This window comes from Protopterus annectens, chromosome 2.part0 (genome assembly GCF_019279795.1).
Source record: "Protopterus annectens isolate FY-2018-M chromosome 2.part0, PAN1.0, whole genome shotgun sequence".
NCBI classification, from domain to species: domain Eukaryota; kingdom Metazoa; phylum Chordata; order Ceratodontiformes; family Protopteridae; genus Protopterus; species Protopterus annectens.
In genome coordinates this window covers 972406933-972430818 of record NC_056728.1, presented here as the reverse complement: position 1 = coordinate 972430818, position 23886 = coordinate 972406933, and the positions used below count along the sequence as shown (strand labels likewise).

The window sequence follows — 23886 nt, the reverse complement described above, 5'->3', positions numbered from 1 at the left end:
TCACAACCTTATAGGGAACAGTCCTAGTGACTTCCCCCTTCAAATGCTAAGCACTTACCTTTTTGAAGCTCCCTTAAGGGGAAAACTAGCACTTTTTTCACAAAATTGGCATATAATCACCCAAGACAAATGTGTTCTGAATGTTGTGTCTCAAGGTTACAGATTCCACTTTCACACTCTACCAAGGCTAAAAGGAATGCCAGACCTGCCACCAAATCAATGGGCAAAGGCACAAAAACAAATTACAGCCCTCATGGACAGGAGAGCTATTCAAAAAGTGCCACAACAGGAACAAGGACAAGGATTTTACTCAAGACTTTTCCTGGTCCCCAGAAAGGACAAAGCCTGGAGACCCATACTGGACCTTTCTACTCTAAATACTTACCTGGATGTTCCAAAATTCAAAATGTTGACTCTTCAGCAGCTTCTTCCCATGCTGGGCAAGAAGGCTTGGCTTGTTACTATGGACCTCAAAGAGGCATACTTGCATGTCCCAATCAGACAAAATTGCAGAAGATACCTCAGATTCATAGCTGGTTCAATGCATTATCAATTCTCTGTACTGCCCTTTGGCTTATCTACTGCACCCAGGGTCTTCACAAAATGCCTGGCACCAGTAATTGCATTTTGCAGACAAAAAGGAATTCAAATATATCCCTACTTGGACGACTGTCTTATTCAAGCAGAGAGCAAGGACATTCTTCTAAAGCATCTGGTGTTTGTAAAAAGATTGCTAATTTGCCTAGGGTACACAGTAAATGAAAAGAGGTCAAAACTAGTGCCCTCACAAGAGATAATATTCCTGGGTGCCAGCTTAAATACAACGGCCCAGATGGCTTATCTCACACCAGACAAGCAAAGACAACTGACTCAGTACTTTCAATTGATGGCAACAAAAACCCAACTCCCTGCAAGAACAATTCTGCAGGCCTTGGGGTTTATGGCATCCTGCATACTACTAATACCATATGCCAGACTGCTTATGAGGAAATTACAGTGGTACCTAAAAAGTGTTTGGACTCAACACTGTCACAGTTTGGAAGCAGTAATACCACTTATTCCCTGCCTACAACAGGAGTTTCGATGGTGGGCTCAGGCATGTCACCTCAACAAGGGACAGCCTTTCACTCTACCCACAGCCAGGCAGACACTAACAACAGATGCTTCGGATTACGCATGGGGAGCACACATGGCAGGAAAATGTATTCAGGGCAAGTGGGCTGCAGACCAAATGCATCTTCACGTCAATCAAAAAGAGATGCTAGCTGTATACAATGCCCTAACAGCTTTCAAGGACCTTCTGCATCCAGGACAACTATTACTAAAGACAGACAACACCACAGTTATGTGGTACATAAACAAGCAAGGGGGCACTCATTCATATCCCCTCTACAGACAAGCCATGACCTTGTGGAACACAGCTCTAACCTATCAAGTTCATCTGCAAGCACAATTCCTGCCAGGAAAGTAAAATACTCTGGCAGACAACTTAAGCAGAAACATCATGGATCCTCACGAGTGGAAATTAAATCCACAAGTATTCAGCATGATAACGCAAAAATGGGGGAGCCCAGACATAGATCTTTTTGCCTCCCCAATGAATTGCCAACTACAGAATTTATGCATAAGGACTTACCACACACAAGCATGGAAAGTGGATGCTCTCTCGTTCAGCTGGAAAAGCCTAAAAGTTTATGCCTTCCCGCCACTGCCTCTCCTTTCAAAGGTACTCCTAAAAGCCAGACAAGAAAAGCCAAAAATGATCCTGATTGCCCCAGACTGGCCACACCAGCACTGGTACCCAAACTTAAAGAACTTAGTTCAAGGCCCACCATGGATTTTACCTCAAATTCCACATCTTCTGACTCAACAAAATAATCAGATCCTGCACAGCCAGCTCAAAACCTTAAACCTGGCTGCATGGCAGATTCCTTAGTCAAGCAGACAACACCTCTCTCTAAAGCTATTATGGATGTCATTTTGGAGGCCAGGAGGCCTAGCACCAGGAAATCCTATTCAGAAAAGTGGAAGAGCTTCTGTGCCTGGAAAAAGGCTCAAAGCTTTGACCCTCTTGTCCCAAATATTCCTCAGATACTACAATACTTAATGAGATGCTGGACAAAGGCCTATGCTTTTCATCCATTAAGATCCACGCCTCTGCCATCTCGGCTCATTACAACACAGATCCTCCTATTTTCTCTCATCCATTGCTAAAACAGTACCTCAGAGGGGCTAAAAACATAAGACTGCCCCGGAGAGCACCAACACCAACTTGGGACCTCAATTTTGTCTAGGAAAAACTAACTTTACCTCCTTTTGAGCCAGCCAATTCAGCAGAATTAAAATATGTGTCATGGAAAACTGCTCTGCTTCTGGCAATAACCACAGCACAAAGAGTCTCAAGAGTTACAAGCACTAATGGCAGTGGAGCCTTTCATCATTTTTCACCAAGGCAGGGTTTCTTTAAGAACAAACCCTTCATTTATGCCAAAGGTGGTCTCCAGTGTGGCTCTTAACCAAACTATTCACTTGCCAACTTTTTATCCAAATTCCCAGAATAAAGGGGAGAGACTTCTGCATTCATTGGACATACACAGACAGCTATGTTTCTACTTGGACAAAACAAAAGCTTTCAGAAAAACTGAGCAATTGTTTGTAGCATATGCTGCAGGATCACAGGGAAAGGTAATTTCAAAGCAGACCATTTCAAAGTGGATAGGACACTGTATCCATTTCTGCTACACACAGCATGGGAAAACTGTACCTAGCAACATTAGGCCACATTTCACCAGGGCAACAGCCACTTCAACTGCCTACCTTAGAGGAGTACCTACCAAAGATATCTTGGAAGCTGCTACTTGGAGTTCAGTGCACACCTTTACCAAACATTATCACTTGCCTCTTTATTCTAAATCCAGAGCTGGCTTTGCCACTGCAGTGCTGCAGGGTCTCATAGCCACCCCAAATCCTCTATAGAACCAGTCACCCTACCTCAGCTTTGGGATTCAACCCAAGTGTAATGACTGCAGCAGTGAAACACGATGAACATAGTACAGTTTTGTACCTACCATAAATGTAGATGTTCAACTGTATTCACTGTTGCAGTCCAGGTTACCCTCCCTCCATCTCCTCTTTCTTAGCTGGGACTTATCTACGCCTTTCTACCCTATACTACCTATGTGGTGTATTTGCTGGTAGCTGAAGGTTTTGGATGTCCTTCAAGGATGCATCTGCAGTCCTAACATATGGGTTGTCCTGCCTCAGGCAGCCCTTCGGTCGGCCGGATTCCAAAGTCTGGGTCTGGCCTCGGCTGATGTCGCACTTCACCCGACGTCATAGCTGCTGTGAATTGGGTATAAAGGCATCAGCCGACGCCATTTTCCTCAGTCTTTCTTGCCGCGCAGGTGCCCGAAGCAGAAGCTGTTCGCAAGTGCCGGTCGGTCAGATCCAGAGATTTCTACTACCGAAGACTTCTAAAAAGCTAAGTACCCCGTTGGGGACTCTTTCTTGCCTCAGCCGATGTCAGAAAAAGTAAATAATTGTTTAACTTGCGGGAAACAAATACCTCATAAGGATTTCCACTCTTATTGCCTTCCTTGCTTAGGCCCTGACCACGACGTATCAGCTTGTCTAGCCTGTGCTTCCTTCAACCGACGGACACTTAGACGTTGGTCGGAGTTTGCAGAGGAGTTTTTTGGTCCCGCTTTTGCTTACAAAATGCCGTCGGAGACCCCGACTTCACAGTTAGCTAAAAAGCGTAAGGAAAAGGACCGACACTCGTGGTCCGCGGTTTCGGCCAAAACCACGGTTAAGCCAACCGCGAGTGTCTCGGTTTCGGCCGAAACCGAGTCCTCGGTTCTTCCTTCGGCCGAAAGCTTGCCTCCGATAGCCGAGGCCTCTCACAGCATGGCTGAATCCGCTACTGAACTTACCCCTGCTGTAGCAGGCTCCCAGGATTTATCAGATACCATTCCTTTAGACATATCTACTCCTGCACGTGGAGCTGCTAGGCCCCCTGCATCTATGTCTATCAAGGCTTTTTCTAGGGCTAAAGCAGCTAAATCTTCTAAGGCCTTGTCTGCTAAAGCCCCCTCACACAGGCCTACCTCCAGTTCCCAAATGCTCAGCTTGGCTGAGGATGTCATTTCTTTGATCAGGGGATCCCAACCTCACCCAGACAGGGCCTCTCAACCCTCTCCAGAGAAGAGGCCTAGAGCAGAGCCCCCGGATCCTGTTTCTACAGACTATTCCTCGGATGATTCAGAAAACTCAGGTCCTCCAGAAGGCCCATTTTCTCCTTATGAGGATTCTGATGCAGAAGTCTCCATTCCTTCTGCCTCTCCTCCTGAGGAATTTTCTTTTGGGGAAACCTTACATGCTATGAGAGAGCATTTTCAATGGCAGGGTCAGGATTTTTCAGATTCAAGGAAAAGGCTAAGGACCTTTTTACATTTACCACAGCATAGGCCTTTAGCCATTCCTCCAGTACTTACAGTTGTTGATGATGCTTATAATGATGCCTGTACTTCCCCTGACTCTCTTCCCCCGGGCCCCTGCCAAGCCCGACAGATATTACAGGGTCCCGGACACACACTTCCACTTGTATAAGGCTCCTATTGCAGATCCTGAAACCATTTCACAGGGCCCCAAAGCTGTAGCAGCTGCCTCTGCCAAAACCCCCCTCCCCTCTGAAAGAGAATCTAGAGCATTAGAGAGATGGGGGAAAAAAGTTTATACTTCTGCTACTCTTTCGGCTAGGGCCTTAAACTGTCAATTCCACATGATTCAGTATCAGGAATTTTTGTTAGACCAGCTAAATAAAAAAAACTGTCCTCTCCTGAACCTATAGACCGTAAGTCCCTTCAGGATTTGGTACATAACACTCAGCAGGTCAGTAATCATTCATTAAAATGCGGCTATGATGCACTGGAGGCTTCCTTTAGATCAGCTATGACTGGAACAGTGATTAGAAGGCATGCCTGGTTAAAAGAACAATCCTTACCAGACCATGTAAAGTCAAAGCTTCTAGATGCTCCCATGGAGAAACAAAGTTTGTTTGGCTCCCCTGCACAGCAAGTGCTAAAGAAGGTGGAAGAAAAAGCAAAATCTGTCCAAACAGTCAAGGATTTCTTACAGGTCCAGCCTCCGAGGTTTAGTAGAAATTGGCCTTCGAAGAATTGGTCCTTTCCAGACACCTCCAGAGCACAGAGAGGCAGAAATAGGCGCCCAAGAGGCAGAGGTCAATCCAGATGTGCCTACAGGGGACGTCAGTGGCAGCCTAACAACCAGAGAAGTACTGCCACAGATTCAGCTACGACCACCCCCACAGGACAGACACAATGACTTGACTCTGATACCGCCTACCAGGGAACAACTGCAAGCACCCTTAGGCGGAAAGCTTGCCTTATTTTCCATAAACTGGCATTACATTACAGGAGACAAATGGATTTTACAGACAATAGACATAGGCTACAGGTTTCACTTCCACACTCTACCAAAAAAGAGAGGAATGCCAAACCTACCACCAAACCAAAAAACAAACGCTCTAGCACAAATCAACCACCTACTAAGGATGAGAGCTATAGAAAAGGTACTGCCTATGGAACAAGGGCAAGGATTTTACTCCAGACTTTTCCTGGTACCAAGGAAAGAAAACCAATGGAGACCTATTCTCGACCTGTCTGCTCTGAAGACATATCTCATTGTTCCAAAATTCAAAATGCTGACCCTACAGCAACTTCTTCCCATGCTGGGCAAGGAGTCTTGGCTGGTGACTCTGGATCTCAAGGAGGCATACCTGCACGTCCCTATACGACCAGATTGCAGAAGATACCTCAGATTTCTTGCAGGATCAGAGCATTATCAATTCTCAGCATTGCCCTTTGGCTTATCTACTGCGCCCAGAGTATTCACGAAATGCCTGGCATCAGTAATTGCTCATTGCAGGCTTCAGGGAATTCAAATTTATCCATACCTGGACGACTGCCTGATACAAGCGGACAACAAGACCAAATTAACAAAAGATTTGGAAAAGGTTATACAACTACTGCAAGCCCTGGGATACACAGTCAGCATGAAAAAGTCAAGGCTGGTACCATCCCAAAGGATAACATTCTTGGGTGCAGAACTGGACACATCAAATCAAATGGCATTTCTCACAGCAGAAAAGCAAAAGCAACTACCACTCTATTTCATGGCATTAACAACGCAGAACCAGCTTACAGCAAGGAAAGTCCTGCACGCCCTGGGATACATGGCATCCTGCATAATATTGATTCCACATGCCAGGCTACATATGAGGAAGTTGCAATGGTACCTAAGGAATGTATGGTCTCAACACAAGCACAGTCTAGAAGCCCAGATTCCAATAATTCCATGCCTGAAACAAGAATTCCTGTGGTGGGCTCAGGCCTGTCAGTTGAACAGAGGTCTGCCCTTCCACAAACCTCACCCAAGCCAGACTATCACCACAGATGCCTCAGACCTAGGCTGGGGGGCACACATGGTGGACAAGTGTATACAAGGCCTATGGACACAAGACCAGCTGAACCTACATATAAATCAAAAAGAGATGCTGGCAGTGAAACAGGCACTTCTGACATTCAGACCTTTTCTTCAACAAGGTCATTTGCTGATAAGGACGGACAACACCAAAGTCATGTGGTATATCAACAAACAGGGAGGCACACACTCAGATCCTCTATGCCGGATGGCAATGGACCTGTGGAATGTGGCCCTGAACCACAACATTCAACTCCAGGCCAAATTTGTGCCAGGAAAAGAAAATTCACTAGCAGAAGCAGAACTACCACGGATGCCCACGAATGGATGCTGCATCCAGACATCTTCAAAACCATTACAAAGAAATGGGGACTACCAGAAATAGACCTGTTCGCATCCCCACACAACCACCAATTGAGGAAATTCTGCACAAGGACATACCATCCACTGGCTTGGAAGGTGGACTCCCTATCCTTCAGTTGGGAAAACCTGACAGCATATGCATGCCCACCTCTTCCTTTGATGCACAAAGTGCTACTGAAGATCAAAGAAGATCACCCAAGGATCATCCTGATAGCTCCAGACTGGCCGAGGCAGCATTGGTACCCGCTACTGAGGAGTATGTCTCGGACACACGCATGGCCTCTACCTCTAGTTCCTTTACTACTAACACAGAACAACTACAAGATCCTTCATCCAAACTTGAAAACACTGCAGCTAGCTGCTTGGAATATTACATAAAGCAAAATAACCCAGATTTATCTCAGAGGGTTAAAGACATTATCCTGGAGGCTCGCAGACCCTCCACAAGGAAGAGTTATTCAGCCAAATGGAAAAGATACCTCATTTGGAGTGCAGCAAAAGGAGAAAATGTATCATCGGCAAACATAGCCAACATCCTGGAATATTTAGCAGAGCTGTTCCACAATGGCTTGTCTTACTCCTCCATTAAGATTCATGCATCAGCAATTTCAGCAGAATACAACATGGATCCTCCAGTCTTCTCTCATCCTCTACTCAGGCAGTTTCTGAGAGGAATCAAAAATGTAAAGCCTCCAAGGAAACCACCCTTGCCTACATGGGACCTGAACTTTGTGTTAGAAAAGTTGACACTTCCCCCTTTTGAACCAGCAGCAACAGCAGAATTACAGTTCTTATCTTGGAAAACTGCTTTCCTGCTTGCAATCACCTCAGCAAGAAGGGTTTCTGAATTACAGGCATTAATGGCAGTACAGCCCTTCCTTATCTTCCATCAGGATAGAGTGTCCTTGAGAACTAATCCTACTTTTATGCCAAAGGAGGTCTCCAGGGTCTCATTAAACCAAGCAATCCACCTGCCACCATTTTCCCCAACCCACAGAACAGGGGGGAAAAACTACTACATACCTTGGATGTGCACAGGCAATTGCGCTATTATCTGGACAGAACCAAGACCAACAGAAAGACTGACCAGCTCCTGGTAGCGTATGCATCAGGAATGGAAGGAAAAGCAATTTCAAAACAGACAATCTCGAAATGGATAGGAAATTGCATTAGATTTTGTTACTCTTTTCATGGAAAGACAACTCCGGAAAACATCAGGCCTCACTCCACAAGGGCTACAGCCACTACTACAGCTTTCCTACAAGGAGTGGCTACCAAAGACATTTTAGAAGCTGCTACTTGGAGCTCCATGCATACATTTGCCAAGCATTATAATCTACCTTTATACTCCAGATCCCGAGCAGGTTTTGCAACTGCTGTTTTGCAAGGGATCTTATCTACACCATAATCATCTTAGTGCCTCCACCCCCAGTTTGGCTATGGTATTCTACCCATATGTTAGGACTGCAGATGCATCCTTGAAGGACATAGTACAGTTTTGTACCTACCATAAATGTAGATGTCCGAGAGGTATGCATCTGCAGTCAGGATTACCCACCCTCCTCCCCCTCTGTGGTACTCCTAGGGTATTTGCCCATCTTGTAGCTAGCTGGGGGAATCTATTATGGTGTATTTGTTTGTATATATGTATATACATGCTTATATTGTTTGCTCTCTACTGTTTGGAACCATTTGCATTTATCCAAATTTAGCCTTCCTGGAGGGCACCTGGCATCTGGGGCAAGAAACACTGAGGAAAATGGCGTCGGCTGATGCCTTTATACCCAATTCACAGCAGCTATGACGTTGAGTGAAGTGCGACATCAGCCGAGGCCAGACCCAGACTTTGGAATCCGGCCGACCGAAGGGCTGCCTGAGGCAGGACAACCCATATGTTAGGACTGCAGATGCATACCTCTCGGACATCTACATTTATGGTAGGTACAAAACTGTACTTTTTACTTTTTATGTATGTTTTATTAGCAATATGTATTGCCTACCTATTTGGGGGCACCTGACAACTGGGGCAAGAAAAAATGAAGAAAATGGCATCGACTGCATCTTATATACTCCTGGCGCACTGACGTCGGGGAGGAAGTGACAGCAGCTGACGCCGGACCATGACTTTGGAACTCTGGCCAACTGCGGGACCGCTTGACGGCAGGATAACCCAAGTGTAATGACTGCAGCAGTGAATACATTCGAACTTCTACATTTATGGTAGGTACAAAACTGTACTTTACTGGGTCTGTGCTTAGAAGGCATGCTTGGCTTAAGAAGCAATCTCTGCCTGATCATGTTAAAGCAAAACGTTTGGATGCTCCTTTACAGCAGGACTGCCTATTTGGCAATAAGGCTGAAGAAGTTCTAAAAAAGATGGAAGATAAAGCTAAATCTATGCAAACTGTGAAAGATTTCTTACAAGTACAACCTCCTAGATTTAGTAGGCACTGGCCTACTAAGAACTGGTCCTTTCCAGCTCCTTCCAGAGCCACCCCAGCCAAACCCAGTCATTCCAAAAGCACCAGGTTTCAGTCCCAAGGGACTTTCAGAACTAAGCAATGGGCTGCTTCCACTTCCAAATCTGGAAACAATAAGGCACCACCCTATGGTAAACAGTCTCAATGACTTCCCTTTAAAATTACCAAACACTTACCTCTTAGCCACCCCTTTGGGGTGAAAACTGGCTCTTCATTCAAGAAACTGGCAACTTATAACCCAGACAAATGGGTTTTGAATATAGTGTCCCAGGGATACAGATTTCATTTCCACATGCTGCCAACTCAAAATGGCTGGCCAGACCTGCCCCCCCAAATCAGTGAGTAGAGGCTCAGAAACAAGTACTTTCCCTCCTAAACATGTTGGCTAATCAACTAGTACCAGAAGAGGAAAAGGGACAAGGTTTCTATTCCAGACTTTTCCTGGTACCCAGAAAAGGCAAATCATGGTGTCCAATTCTGGACCTGTCTGCTCTAAACACCTTTCTCGATATTCCAAAATTCAAGATGCTGACTCTTCACCAGTTACTTCCTATGCTAAGCAAAGATGCCTGGTTGGCAACTCTAGATTTAAAAGAGGCTTACCTGCATATTCCAGTCAGGGAATCTTGCAGAAAATACCTATGCTTCAAAGCAGCCTGCATGCATTATCAGTTCTCTGCACTGCCCTTTGGCTTGTCTACTGCGCCCAGGGTATTCACAAAGTGCCTCACTCCAGTAATTGCTTTTTGCAGGCAAAGAAATATTCAAATATATCCATACCTGGACGATTGTCTAATTCAGGCAGAAAACCAGGCCATTCTTCTAAAACATCTGGTGTTTGTAAAAAGACTTCTAACCTGTCTAGGGTACACCATAAATGAAAAGAAATCTCAACTGGTACCCTCTCAAAAATTACATTCCTATGTGCAAGCTTGAATACAACTGCCCAGATAGCTTTCCTTATGCCAGAAAAGCAAATTCATTTGGTGACTTACTTCAAACAGGTGACCACAAAAACCCTGCTATCTGCAAGGCACCTACTGCAAGCCTTGGGGTTCATGGCCTCCTGCATTCTTCTAATTCCATATGCAAGACTGCATATGAGGAAACTTCAGTGGTACTTAAAAAGTTTATGGAGTCAACGTTGTCACAACCTGGAAACAATGATTCCTATCATACCTTGCCTGCGCCTAGAGTTCCTATGGTGGGCAGAGGCCTGCCAAAAAAACAAGGGACTGCCATTCACACCACCCCCTGCTGCCCAAACCCTAACTACAGACGCATCAGACTATGTATGGGTGGGCTCATCTAGCAGGGAAGAGCATTCAGGGCAAATGGAGCCCAAATGAAATGCGCCTTCATATCAATCAAAAAGAAATGGTAGATGTATAGAATGCACTGACAGCCTTCAAAGACTACCTTCATCCAGGACAATTATTAATAAAGATAGACAACACCACGATTATGTGGTACATAAACAAGCAGGGGGGTACACATTCCTACCCCTTTTGCAGACTAGCCATGGCATTGTGGAACATGGCCTTGCGCTACCAAGTACAACTACAAGCTCAATTCCTGCCAGGAAAATTGAATGTTCTGGCAGACGAACTAAGCAGAAACCTCATCGACCCACACGAATGGAAACTGGAACCACGGATTTTCAACATGTTGACATGCAAATGGGGGAGCCCAGACATAGATCTTTTTGCCTCACCCCAGAACTACCAGTTGGACAAATTTTGCACAAGAACTCATCACTTGCTTCAGACACCTTCCTTACTGTCTCAGCAGGAGAACCAAATTCTGCACCCTCAGCTCCAAACATTGAATCTTGCAGCTTGGCTAATCACTTAAATTCCCCCTTAGCATCCCTCAGCACACCTGTGATGGATGTCATTTTGGAGGAGAGAAGACCTAGTACTAGAAAATCTTATGCTGACAAATGGAAAAGATTCTGTGCCTGGAATCAGTCTCAAGGGATAAGCACAGCAGTGCCCAATTTACCTCAGATTTTGCAATACTTAACTGAGATGCTTCACAAGGGCCTGCTTTTTTTCTTCCATAAAAATCCATGCCTCAGCCATTTCAGCTCACTACAACACAGAACCCCCCCCCCTCTTCTCTCATCCTCTTCTAAAGCAGTATGTCAGAGGGGCCAAAAACTTGAGACCACCCAGGAGAGCTCCAACCCCTGCCTGGGACCTTAACTTTGTACTGGAGAAACTCACTCTACCTCCTTTCGAGCCAGCTGCTACTGCAGACTTAAAATTTCTTTCCTGGAAAACAGCCTTCCTTTTAGCAATCACTTCAGCTAGAAGGATGTCTGAATTACAGGCCCTAATGGCAGTGGAGCCTTTCATCATCTTTCATGCAGACAGGGTGTGTCTCAGAACCAATCCATCATTCATGCCCAAGGTGGTATCCAGTGTGGCTCTTAATCAGTCCATTCATTTTCCAACTTTCTTTCCCAATCCACAGAGCAAGGGGCAGCAGATTCTACATTCATTGGATGTACACCGACAACTTAGATTCTGCTTGGACAGGACTAAATCTCTAAGAAAATCAGAACAACTGCTGGTAGCATTTGCTGCAGGGGCAGAGGGGAAGGTTATTTCAAAGCAAACCATTTCTAAATGGTAAGCCATTGTATTCATTTCTGTTATAAACACCATGGAAAACCTACCCCCCAGGGGATCAGATCTCATTCCACCAAGGCTGCATCTACTTCAACAGCCTTTCTCAGAGGTGTTCCTACCAGGGATATTCTAGAAACTGCTATCTGGAGTTCAGTTCATACTTTCACCAAGCATTCCCACTTACCAATTTTCTCTAAGTCCAGAGCTGGCTTTGCCACTGCTGATGTTCATCTTGCATACAGCTGCAGTCATAACAGATGGTTATCCTGCCGTCAGGCGGGTCCTCGGTCGGCTGAATTCCAAAGTCTAGGTCCGGCGTCGGTTGCCGTCGCTTCCTCCCTGACGTCAGTGTGGCAGGAGTATAAAAGAGGCAGCCAATGCCATTTTCTTCAGTCTTTCTTGCCGCGCGGTGCCCAAAGCAGAAGCAGTTCGCAAGTGCCAGTCGGCCAGCTCCTGAGATTTACAAAAGTATTTCAGCCGAATTCTTCTTGAAAGCTAAGTACCCCGTTGGGGAAACTTTTCTTGCCTCAGACCGATGTCAGACAAAGTTAATAATTGCATTTCATGTGGGAAGCAAATACCGCATAAGGATTTCCACTCTTACTGTATACCTTGCTTAGGCCCAGACCACGACATCTCGGCCTGCCGTTTTTGTGCTAGATTCAACAAACGCACTATTAAGCATCGGGCGGAGTTCGCCCTTCACTTTTTTAGCAAAAAATTTAATTATATTATGTCGTCGGATACTCCGACTCCAGTTTTGAGCAAAAATTGCAAAGATAAGGACTGGCATACGAGGTCTGCACCACCTACTGATACTACGCTAAGGCCTACTACTGGTTCTCCAGTACTCAGCGAGGTGCCTACGCAGCCCCTGAGTACTGATGACAATACATTACCGGTGTCTTCAGTACCCGAGGTCGCAGGCTCCTCGGCCCCCATTCCTACTACAGATACCGACGCCACTCCTGGCTGGGAAACTCAGAATTTAGACAGGCCTGCCATTTCTCAAGGGGTCTTCAGGCCTTCCTCCTTCTCTATTAAAGCCTTCACTAAATCTAAAACAGCCATGAAAACCAAAAAACAGGTTCCTCAGACACCCGCTCAAGGCACCATGCCTAAAAAAAAAACAGATGCTTAAAATGGCTGAGGATTTGATTACTCTTATCAGGGGTTCTCAACCCCCCTCTGACAAAAGACCCAGATTAGAGGAAGACTACCCTTCCTCAGATCAAGCTTCTATTACCTCAGAACTATCTGAGGACCAGGATTGTGCCTATTCTCCATTCGAAGACTCTGATGCAGAGGATTCTATTCCCTCAGTCTCCCCTTGGGGAAACCCTGCATACATTGAGGGAACACTTTCACTGGGAAGGCCAAGATTACTCAGATTCCAAGAAAAGGCTCAGGGAATTTCTTCTGCTCCCCCAGCATAGGCCTCTGGCTATCCCTCCTGTTTTAGATATATTGGATGTGTACAGAAGCCAGCCTTAATCCTGATTCTTTACCTCCAGCTCCTGTTAAACCAGACAGGTATTACCGGGTTCCTGATTCTCACCAGTTCTTATATAAAGGCCATACTGCTGACCCAGAAACTATTTCACAGGGTCCCAAGGGAATTAAGGCCTCTACTGCTAAAAACCCATTACCTTCAGAGAGAGATACCAGATCTTTACAAAGGTGGGGGAAAAAGGTGTACACCTCGGCCACTTTAACCATGAGGGCATTAAACTGTCACTTCCATATGTTAAAGTATCAACAGTTTTTGATATCTCAGCTGAAAAGCAAAATGACACAAACAGAACAACCAGATTTAAAAGAGTTGCAGGATTTGTTGCATGGTGCAGAGCAAGTGGGTAAACATACCTTACAGTGTGGTTTTGATGCTTTAGAGGCCTCATGTAGAGCTGTTGTTATGGGGTCTGTTATACGTAGGCATGCTTGGCTCAAAGAGCAAACCTTACCAGATCATGTCAAAGCTAAATTATTAGATGCACCTCTTCAAAAAGATGTATTGTATGGTGTTAAAGCAGAGGAGGTGCTAAAGAAAATGGAGGAAAAAGCGAAATAAATGCAAACAGTGAAAGATTTCCTGCAGGTACAGCCTCCACATTTCAGCAGAAACTGGCCTTCAAAAAATTGGTCCTTTCCAGCCACGGACAGACCTCAAAGGGGCAGATACAGGCATCCAAGGAGTAGAGGGCAACCTCAAGGATCTTTCAGAGCCAGATCGTGGCAAGCACCAACCCCAAGAGGTGGAGAAGATAGATCACAGTCTTTTAGAAAACAGACACAATGACTTCCCCCTACACCTGCCAAGCAAAGCTTTAATGGCAGCACCTTTGGGCGGAAAACTGACATTATTCTCAAAAAATTGGCATATTGTTACAAAAGACAAATGGATTCTGGATATCACAGAGGCTACAGGTTCCACTTTCACACCCTTCCAAAAATGAGAGGCATGCCAAACCTGCCACAAAATCAAAGGGCAGAGGCACAAAAACAAATTTCAGCTCTCATGGATATGAAAGCAATTCAAGAGGTTCCTGCAAAAGAACAAGGTCAAGGGTTTTATTCCAGACTATTCCTGGTACCAAGGAAAGACAAAGATTGGAGACCTATCTTAGACCTATCCATCCTAAACACATATCTACAGGTGCCAAAATTCAAGATGCTCACATTACAGCAGCTTCATCCCATGCTGGGCAAGGAGTCTTGGCTGGTAACATTGGACCTCAAGGAGGCATACCTGCATGTCCCTATCAGACATGATTGCAGAAGATACCTCAGATTTCTTGCAGGTTCAACCCGTTACCAATTCTCTGCATTGCCCTTTGGCTTATCTACTGCACCCAGAGTGTTTACGAAATGCCTGGCATCAGTAATCGCCTTCTGCAGACTACAAGGGATACAAATCTACCCATATCTGGACGACTGCCTGATCCAAGCGGACAGCAAGGACATACTACTGCAGCACCTGGCATTTGTAATAAAACTGTTGAACTTCCTGGGATACACAGTCAACAAAAAGAAATCAAAACTAATACCCTCTCAACAAATAATTTTCCTGGGTGCCAACTTGGATACAACCACCCAGATGGCCTACCTCACGCCAGACCAGCAAGGGCAACTATCTCAATACTTCAGAAAAATGGCAACTTACACCAGGCTAACTGCAAGGAAAGTCCTGCAGGCTCTGGGATTCATGGCATCTTGCATCCTACTTACCCATGTGCAAAGCTGCATGAGGAAACTTCAATGGTACCTAAAAAACTTATGGTCTCAACACAGCCAAAGCTTGGAAGCAATTATGCCACTCATTCCATGCATTCAAAAGGAATTTATGTGGTGGGCTCAAGCTTCCCAAAGAAACACAGGCTTTCCTTTCTGTGTACCTCAAGCAACTCAAATCATCACAACAGACGCCTCAGACTACGCATGGGGAGCACACATGACAAATCAGTGCATTCAGGGGAAAATGGGCACGAAAAGAGAAGCTCCTTCACATCAATCAAAAGGAAATGCTAGCCGTGCAAAAGGCTATTATGACCTTCAAAGACCTACTGCATCCAGGCCAGCTATTGATAAGGACAGACAACACCACAGTGATGTGGTACATAAACAAACAGGGGGGAATTCATTTATACCCCCTGTGCAGGCAAGCCATGAGCCTATGAAACACAGCACTGGAATTGAAAATTCAGCTACAGCCACAATTCCTGCCAGGGAAGGAAAACACACTGGCAGACAACCTAAGCAGAAATATGACAGATCCACACGAATGGAAGTTGCGTCCTCAAATTTTCACAAGCATAACTCGGGCATGGGGACAGCCAGACAATAGATCTCTTTGCTGCCCACAGAAATTGCCAGTTGAAAAAATTTGTTCAAGGACCTATCATCCACAGGCCTGGAAAGTGGACGCACTTTCCTTCAGTTGGGCAACATTGACAGTCTATGCCTTCCCGCCTCTTCCTCTGCTGCCCAAAGTTCTATTAAAAGCCAGAGCAGAGAGGCCGAAAATGATTCTTATTGCTCCAGACTGGCCAAGGCAGCACTGGTATCCGCTCCTGAAGAGCCTGACACATTCCCCACCATGGATCCTACCTCTAGTCCCTCTTCTGTTGTCCCAGCACAACTACAAAACTCTTCACACCCATCTCAAAACTCTAAATCTAGCTGCATGGAGAATTCATTGATTTCCCAACAATTTCTCTTCTCCAAGGAGGTGCAGGATGTCATCTTGGAGGCCAGAAGACCTTCTACTAAAAAGGCCTACTCCACCAAATGGAAACGATTTTGTGCCTGGAATCAAAAGAAGGATAATAAATATACCTCAAATTTTACAGTACCTAGCTGAGATGTTAAACAATGGACTTTCCTTCTCCTCCATCAAGATCCACGCTTCAGCCATTTCTGCACAATACAACACAGATCCTCCTTTATTCTCTCATCCTCTCTTAAGGCACTTCCTCATAGGGGCAAAGAATATAAAACCCCGAAGGAAACTACCAGTCCCTGCTTGGAACCTCAACTTCATATTGGAAAAGCTGACCCTTCCTCCCTTCGAGCCAGCTTCTTCGTCAGAGTTACAGTACTTGTCATGGAAAACAGCCTTTCTTCTGGCTATCACCTCAGCTCGCAGGGTTTCGGAGCTACAGGCCCTCATGGCTGTGCAACCATTCATCATTTTCCATCAGGACAGAGTTTCCTTATGAAGCAACCCTACCTTTATGCCAAAGGTAGTATCCAGTGTAGCTTTGTATCAGACTATCCACTTACCTACCTTTTATCCTAATCCACAAAACAAAGGGGAAAGACTACTACATTCCTTGGATATTCACAGACAACTTTGTTATTATTTGGACAGGACAAAGCCATTCAGGAAATCTGAGCAACTCTTTGTGTCCTATGCTGCAGGTGTTCAAGGAAAGGCTATTTCCAAACAGACAATTTCAAAATGGATAGCCCACTGCATACGCTTTTGTTACTCATTTCATGGAAAAACTGTGCCTGCATGCATCAGATCCCATTCCACCAGAGCCACAGCTACCTCTGCAGCCTTCCTCAGGGGGGTCCCTACCAAGGATATTTTGGAAGCAGCCACCTGGAGTTCAGTGCACACTTTCTCCAAGCACTATCACCTCCCACTATACTCTAAATGTAGAGCGGGCTTTGCCACAGCAGTCCTGCAGGGCATCCTAGCCCCTCCTAGTTCCACTTAGTGCCTACCACCCTTACTTAGCTTTGGGATTCTACCCATCTGTTATGACTGCAGCTGTACGCACGATGAACATAGCACAGTTTTGTACCTACCATAAATGTAGATGTTCGAGTGCTCATACAGCTGCAGTCCAGGTTTCCCTCCCTCAAACCCCTCTTAGGACAGGCCTTATGACAAACCCTTTTCATATAACCTTCTGGGGTACTCTTTTATGGTGTATTTGCTTGCAACTACTGTTTTTGATTTATCAACATTGCATTTTTGCATAACATTATGTTTGCCTTCCTTTTGTAAACATTTGGCTTTATAGTCTCGAAATACTGAAATTCGACATTTCAGTATTTCGAGATTATAAAGCGTTCCCATATATGTGTGTATATATATATATATATATATATATATATATATATATATATATATATTTATTTTTTTTTTTGCTCCCCATTTGGGGGGGGGGGGGCACCTGACATTTGGGACAAGAAAAACTGATGTAATGGCGTCGGCTGTATCTTTTATACCCCTGACGACCTGACGTCGTGGAAGAAGGGTCAGCAACCGAAGCAAGACCCAAGACTTTGTTAATCAGGCCGACTGAGGGCAACCTGCCAGCAGATTACCCAAATGTAATGACTGCAACAGTGAATACACTTGAACATCTACATTTATGGTAAGTGTACACAACTGTACTTTCTGTGCCCTCTTTAACGCTAGAACTATCAGTCATAGAGCTCTGTTTGTAGCCAGTTATTTTAGTCTTCCCTCTCCGATTACCAATATGGCATCCATCATTCAGCAAACCACAGATCTTACAAAAAAATGTAAAGATAAGGATAGAGACAGACCTCATAAGGCCAAGGCTACCAACGAATTCACAGCTAAAAGGGTCATCCATTCTTCAGAATTCGGTGAGGTGCTTTCGCAGTCCCTGATGCCCGACTCGATTTCTGAGACCCTTTTGGAGTCCTCTGTGCTGCAGATGACTGCATCTTCTAATGAGCCTTCAGCTGTCTCTGCCTCAGTTGGGTCCATAGCCGCTATGCAGGTACTGGCTTTCGAGGATACTGCTTGCACTTCGGAATTCACTTCAAGGCCTTCGCCCTCTCTTCCGACTAACACATCGACAGCAGCGAGTGATGCTCTTCAGGCCAGACGTTGAGCTACTCCAAAGAAAACAGCAAAAATTCTCCATTCCACTACTCCCCCCCCTCCTTAAAATAGAATGCTTAAAATGGTGGAGGATCTCATCACTTTCATCCGGGGTAATCAGGCCACTCCAGCCAAAAGGAGAAGGGAACCTTCTCCAGGCATCCAGTCAGATTTCGACTCAGAGGGATCTGACTCCTCTGTTTTTGAAGAGGAAAATTATCTTACTGCCTATGAAGATTCAGATGCAGAAGAATCTGTTCCTTCTGCATCACCGTCGGAGGACTTTTCCTGTGGGAAATCCCTCCACACCCCCAGGAAACAATTCCAATGGGAATCAATGGATTTCCCTCAATCCAAGAAAAGACTAAAAGAGTTTCTGGACCTACCGCAGCACAGGCCTCTGGCCATACCACCCATCTTGGAGATGGTAGATGATGTTTACCAAGAATCCTGCCTTACCCCTGACATCCTTCCACCTGCCCCCAGAAAAACTGACAGGTACTACAGGGTACCTGACTCACATAAATTCCTCTACAGAAATGCTATAGCAGATCCAGATGTGCTTACTTCAGGGCCTAAGGGAGTTAAGGCTACCTCTGCAAAGAATCCTACTCCCTCAGACAAAGAATCCAGGGCCCTTGACAGATGGGAAAAAAAGAAGTATATACCTCTGAAACTTTAACTATAAGGGCTCTCAACTGTCGGTTCCATATGTAAAATATCAACAGCACACTCTGGAACCTCTCCTTGATCATGTCAAAGCTAAAATCAGGGGTGCAGCTTTTGGCAAAGACTGCTTATTCAGACAGAAAACTGAAGCGGTACTTAAAAAGATGGAAGAAAAAGCAAAATCTATGCAGACTGTTAAAGATTTTCTTCAAGTACAACCTCCTAGGTTCAGCAGAAATTTTACTTCTAAACACTGGCCCTTCCCTGCGCAAACAGGCAGGCATGAGACAAAACCTGTAGGGACAGACCCACCAGGACTCAAACTCGGGGCTGGCAAAGAACAAAACAGTGCCCCTCTCAAACACTAGAGCAGGGAGTTCAAAGGCAACCCTGTATGGAAAAAAAATCTCAGTGACTACCTTCCCCATCTCTGCCTGCCTCCACCACACCAAAAGCTAGGAGGAAGGCTATCTCTATGCAGGGAAAATTGTAACTCTATAACAAAAGATCGATGGGTCTTAAAAATCATTGCTCAGGGTTACAAATTCAGTTTCCAAGAACTACCACCCCCAAGAGGGTACCCAGACCTAGCTCCAAACAAGTGGGCATAAGCACTAAAACAACTGCAAAATCTAATATCCCTAGGGGCAGTAGAACCTGTACCTCTAGAACAAGTTGCAAAAGGATTCTATTCCAGACTATTCATAGTTTCATAGTTTAGTACTAGGCTATCTGCCCTGGGGCATTTGTAAGCCTAGCCATAGTGATGTGGCTTTTGCCACCCCATGAAATGGTACAAAAATGTACAGAATAAATTTAGAATACTGTGCCTCTGTCTAGTAGTGACACAATGAAGGTCCCCTTATATAATAGAATTAGTTGACTGTGCCCCTGTCTAGCAGTGACACAGATGTGACCCCTGGGGTAAACTTATGATCTCCCATCCACTCATCAAGATTTCTCTTGAAGAGAGTCATTGAGGGGCTCTGCCTAATATGAACTGGGATCTTGTTCCAAAGCATGGAAAGCCTCTGGGTTATGAATCTATTCCTCCAGCATGTCCTGTTCATACTTGTGCCGAGGTTTGTCTTTAGCTCTCGTGGTCCTGATGGATTTGGATATTTTGAGATGGAGCATGTCCATCAAATCCTGATTGGACATGGCCTTGTACGTCAGGCAGAGATCACCTCTGAGCAGGCGGTATGCTACTGAATAGAGCTGAAGTTTCTTTAGTCTGGCAGTCTCTTGGTGAGGTACTTTTGTGGTCTCTCCAGCTGTTGCAAATGCCGGGTGAGGTACATACCAAATGGGGCATTGTACTCAATCATGGGTCTGATGAGGGAGGAGTATAGGGGTACAATGACATCCTTGGATCTGGATGTGAATCCCTTCATGATGAGGTGTGCAAGGTAGAATGTTTTTCTAACCACTTTGGCAACGTGGGTGTCAAATGAGAGGTCGCTGTCGACTTGGGTCCCTAGGTCTCTGATTACTTTTTCCGTACTCATTGGGTTGCTGTCTATGTGATAATTTGTGGGTACTTTGTTTTTCCCAAAGGGGATGACTATACATTTTTTGGCATTTAGTTTAAGGCCGTGACTCCGGCACCAGTTGTCCGTTTCTGTGAGACCTTTTTGTAGGATGTATGTGTCCGCTGGTGTATCGACTATGGCGCCTAGTTTGCAGTCATCTGCGAACTTTGTCAGCTACAACCCTCCCATGTTTGCTTTAACATCTGAGAAATAAATGCCGAACAAGAGGGGTCCCAGGACAGATCCCTGTGGGACACCACTTGTGACTGGCTTTGAGTCTGACATTGCTCCAGCAATTTTAACGTTATGGGTTCTGTCCTTTAGCCAATTTGCAACCCATCTAGTGACATAAGGGTTTACGTTTAAGCTGTTGAGCTTATCTATGATGCCTGAGTGGGGTATTGTGTCGAAGGCCTTAGCCAAGTCCAGGTAGGCTGTATGGACTGCTTTGCCCTCATCAATGGCTCTAGTGACTGTTTCGAAAACGTCAACCAGGTTCAAAAGGCAGGATCTGCCCTTTACAAAGCCGAACTGGGTGGGGTCAAGTGTCTGTAGGTCCCCTATGTCTCTGTTTATGAGTTCCATAATGATTCTTTCCATAGCTTTGCAGACCAGGCTGGTTAAGCTTATGGGCGGTAGTTCCCAGGGTCTGTAGAGGTACCCCCTTTGTGGAGTGGGACCACTGTTGCTGTACGCCAGTGTTCAGGTACATATCCTGTAGTAAGGCTAAGGTTAAATAGCATTTTTATGTGCGGGTTTAGCTCCTCTTGGAGTTCACGTACGCAACCCGGGATACCGTCAGGTCCCATTGATGCTGTGTTTTTAGCTTTGTTGAGGGTGGTTCTCACTTGGACATCTGAGATGACAGGGAGATTACATTCAGCTTGGATAAGTATTTCTTCTTTTGGGGGTGAGGGAGGGGAGAAATTTGCACTGAACCTATCAGCCAGAATGTTGGCAATATCTGTGGGTTCAGTGTATTTTTTGTTGTTGTGAACTAACTCTGAGCATATCTGAGGGTTTCCGCCCAGGTTTCTAACATAGCTGAAGAAGGCTTTGTGGTTATCTTTAGTGTCCTTAGCGATTTTTCTCTCAAAGTTGGCCTTGGATGTTTTTATGAGAGAACGTAGTTTTCTGCTAATGTTGATCAGAGATGTCTTCCCTTCATGGGATTTTGCTCTGACGTGCAGTAGCTTCCGTCTTTTGTTATACAATTTGTTAATGGCTGAGGTCCACCAGACAGGACGCTTGCCTTTGGTGGAGAGGGACTTGGATTTATTTGGGATTGTATGATCCATGCATTCTTGGAGATGTCCATAGAAAGCATTTGTGAAGGATTCGGCATTGTGGGATGTGGTATCTACTGGCCCAGTGGGCTTAAAGGATACCATCTCAGTCTTAAGAAGAGTGAAGTCTGCTTTTGAGAAGTTTTTCACTGTGGTCTTTTGTGCTGGGGGTGGAGGTGGGATATGTATATCCAGGGTGATTAGTTTGTGGTCAGATCTCACTAGTGAGGGGTATACCTCCGGTGTGGAGCATTTTGTCCCCATGTTTGTGATGATCAGGTCTAGTATATTATCTCCTTTTTCCCAGGAAAGAGGGGACTTGGCGTCCCATTCTGGACCTGTCTTTTCTCAGTACCTTCTTGATAATCCCAAAATTCAAAATGCTTACCTTACAACAGCTTCTACCAATGCTGCCAAACAAAGCTTGGATGGTCATCTGCACATCCCAATAAGGGAATCGTTCAGAAAATTCCTGTGCTTCAGAACTGGATCACTACACTTTTAATTCTCTGCTTTGCCCTTTGGCTTATTTACTGCTCCCAGGGTATTCACCAAATGTCTAGCTCCTGCCATTGCCTTTTGCAGGTGAAACAGTGTACAGATTTACTTTTACCAGGACGACTGTCTCATCCAGGCAGACTGCAAGGAACTGCTCCTGCAGCACCTTTCATTTGTAAAAACTCTACTCACCTCTCTGGGGTTCACTATCAGCGCAAGGAAATCAAAAAGACACCTACCAGGAAAATCATATTTCTGGGAGTCTTACTGGACGCAGAACAGCAAATGGCCTTTCTGTCCCCAGAAAAACAAAGTTTCCTACCAAAATACTTCACTACTCTGGCCTCCCAAACCCAGCTTTCTGCAAGGGAGTTCCTACAAGCTCTTGGGTACATGGCCTCATGCATTCTACTAGTACCTCTGGCCAGACTACATATGAGGAAAATTCAATGGTACCTAAAGAACCTATGGTATAACACAGACAACATGAGGACACCTCCCTGCCTGTGATCCCTTGCATAAGATCAGAGTTCCTCTGGTAGGCCCAGGCCTGTGCTCTGAACAAGGGACTTGATTCACCATCCATCCATCAGACCAGACCATAACTACAGATGCTTCGGACATAGCCTGGGGTGCCCACCTAGAAGGCAGATATGCCCATGGTCTCTGGGACACACCTATACTACCCTTGGACATCACCCAAAAGGAAATGATAGCAGTAGCAACTCTCTGGCATCCTTCAAACCCTACCTCAAACCAGGGGTTCTTCTCATAAAAACAGAAAACACCACAGTCATGTGGTACATCAGCAAATAGGGAGGGACTCAATCTTAACTCCTCTGCAGACTAGCCATGAACCTGTGGCTAGCAGCCTTATCCATAGGGACTACATCTTATATCCCAATACCTACCGGGCATCAACAATACCCTGGCAGACCACCTAAGCAGTATCCTGCTGGACCTGCATGAATGGCAAATCTACAGAAACATTTTTCTGCAAATTACCCACACATGGGGGATCCCCCAGGTGGACCTCTTTGCCTCTCATTTAAATCACCAAGTACAGAAATTTTGCACCAGGGAATACCATCACCTGGCCTGGAAGGTCGATGCCCTGACCTTCCCTTGGAATACCCTCTTTGTGTATGCATTCCCATCTCTATCTCTCATTTCAAAAGTATTAATCAAGATAAGGGAGGAAAAACCAAGAGCAATACTCGTTGCCCCAAATTGTCCCAGACAGCATTGGTACCCACTGCTGGGCAGCTTATCTCACCAGCCCCCCCTGGCAGCTACCTCTGATACCTCACCTACTATCCCGGGGGGGGGGGGGGAACAATGCTGCACCCAGACTTTCAGACCCTCAAGCTCTCAGCATGGCTTATTCTATCAAAACCAGCAAGAAATCTGTGCTAAGCAAGCAAGTCCTTGACATCATCACAGAAGCCAGAAGGCGCAGCACTAGAAAATCTTACACTGGAAAATGGAAAAGATTCTGCTCCTGGAGCCAGTCCAAGTGGGCACAGATACATCTGCCCTCCATTCCTCTTA

The 23886-nt window shown here is 45.3% G+C and overlaps 1 protein-coding gene across 1 annotated transcript in view; it reads left to right on the top strand.

The window, feature by feature from the left end:
• LOC122792799 (extracellular matrix organizing protein FRAS1-like) overlaps positions 1–23886 on the top strand; it is a 4352848-nt gene that overhangs the window by 361863 nt on the left and 3967099 nt on the right. The gene's annotated exons all lie outside the window — the stretch shown is intronic.